Consider the following 1,702-nt stretch of genomic DNA (forward strand, 5'->3'; position numbering starts at 1 on the left):
TGTATAGAAAGACAGCCCCCCACCCCGGCCCGCCGCTCCCTGCCCGCCCCGCCCCGCCCCGCCCCGCCTGTCACCCCCGTCCCTCGGAGCCCGCCGGACCCGGCCGGTGAACTCAACAGGCCCGGCCCGGTGCGGGTCAGCGCCGGCGCGGGGCCTGGGGCGGGGGGAGGAGGCGGCGGGGAAGCGCAGAGAGGCTCGGCTTCTTGAGCGGGGCAGGGGCGCCCTCCGCCGTCTAGGGCCACACCACCCTGAACGCGCCCGATCTCGTCTGGTCTCGGAAGCTAAGCAGGGTCGGGCCTGGTTAGTACTTGGATGGGAGACCGCCTGGGAATACCGGGTGCCGTAGGCTTCTTCTTTTTTTTTTTTTGTTTTGCCTCTTGTTCTGTCCCCTTTCTGGGAGCGAGTCGGCGGCCCGGGGTGGGGGTCACCCCCACCCTCAGCGCCCGCCGCGCTGCCTGGCGTCTCAGACCAAAGGTCTGCTCTGTGGGAACCGACACGCTGGAGGAAACCTTGAGAGTCTGAGAGGGGAGGGAGTTCCAGAAGAAGGCCAGGATGTCATTTTGAGGGAGTATGTGACCAGAACTCGTCCCGTTGCTTTTGGGGTTCTATGGGCTACACGTAGGAATCTTTGGTGGTGGCACCTGATGTTGGGGGATCCGGAGTCACACCCAGACCTGCTCCACAGGCCTCCTTTTACTTTTCTCTTCGGATTCATTATTTTTAAAAAGTGTCTCTTATCTCTATGATTGCATTTTCTTTTCTCTCTCTTTTCAAGCAGATGATGGGAGTCCAAGTATTAAGGTGACATGTGTTGCCCGTGCCCCCCTCCCCCCTGTGTTCTTATTCATTTACCTCTGATGTTGTTCCAGCGTATTGTGGGGGTACCAATGTTAAGGTCGGGTACGTTGCCCTCTCCCAGCCTCCCCCCTCGGGTCAGAGCCTCAAGTGCGCCCATCCCCCAGTCGGTGCGCACCCACCCCATTCCTAATGGAGGTGTATGCCCATCCCCTCCCCCCACCCGCCCGACACCCACCCGATGAAGGTGATTCCTCTGTGTCCACTTAGGTGTCCATCGGTTCGTACCCATTTGCTGGTGAGCGCGAGCACGTGGTGCTCGTGTGTCCATTCTTGGGCTACCTGGCTTACTGGAACGGGTTCCAGCTCTGGCCAGGAGAACCACGAGAGGTGCCCTCTCACCGCTGCTCCTCCTAGCTGAATAGCACTCCGTGGTGTCCACGCGCCACATTTCATTTACGCACTCGTGGGTCGATGGGCACTCGGGTCGCTTCCAGGTCTTTGCGATTGTGACTTGTGCCCTGACTCTAACCCTAACCCTTACCCAGCCCGTCTCCTCCTCGGCCCCTGCCTGACTGACTCCTTCCCGCCCGGCCTGTCACCTGTCACCGTCCTCTGCCCCTGCCTGACACGCTCCTCCCCGCCCGGGCCGTCACCGTCCTCGGCCCCTGCCTGACGGGGCTCCTCCGTCGCCTGGGCCTTCCAAGGGCTTGGTGTGGACGCTGGTTCCAGGACGCCCTCCCAGGAACCCGGTAGCAGGGCGGCCGCAGCGTCTCGCGCCACCCAACCGTCCGCCGGCCGGCGGCCGGCGCTAAGTGGCCTGCGGGGGACGTGCCCCCACTGTGGGGCGGGCGCCCAGCCTGGTGTCTTCTCTGAGGCCCCGTGGCTGCTTTTCCCCCCCGCAAGG

General features: G+C 63.3%; 1 non-coding gene across 1 annotated transcript; it reads left to right on the forward strand.

Moving 5' to 3' along the window:
- Positions 1–230: 230 nt before the first annotated feature.
- Positions 231–349, forward strand: LOC142863368 (5S ribosomal RNA). Its single transcript, XR_012914144.1, has one exon. It is a non-coding gene; the product is annotated as a 5S ribosomal RNA (ribosomal RNA).
- Positions 350–1,702: the final 1,353 nt, after the last annotated feature.

This window comes from Microcebus murinus, chromosome 21 (assembly GCF_040939455.1).
Source record: "Microcebus murinus isolate Inina chromosome 21, M.murinus_Inina_mat1.0, whole genome shotgun sequence".
In the NCBI taxonomy this organism is placed as follows: domain Eukaryota; kingdom Metazoa; phylum Chordata; class Mammalia; order Primates; family Cheirogaleidae; genus Microcebus; species Microcebus murinus.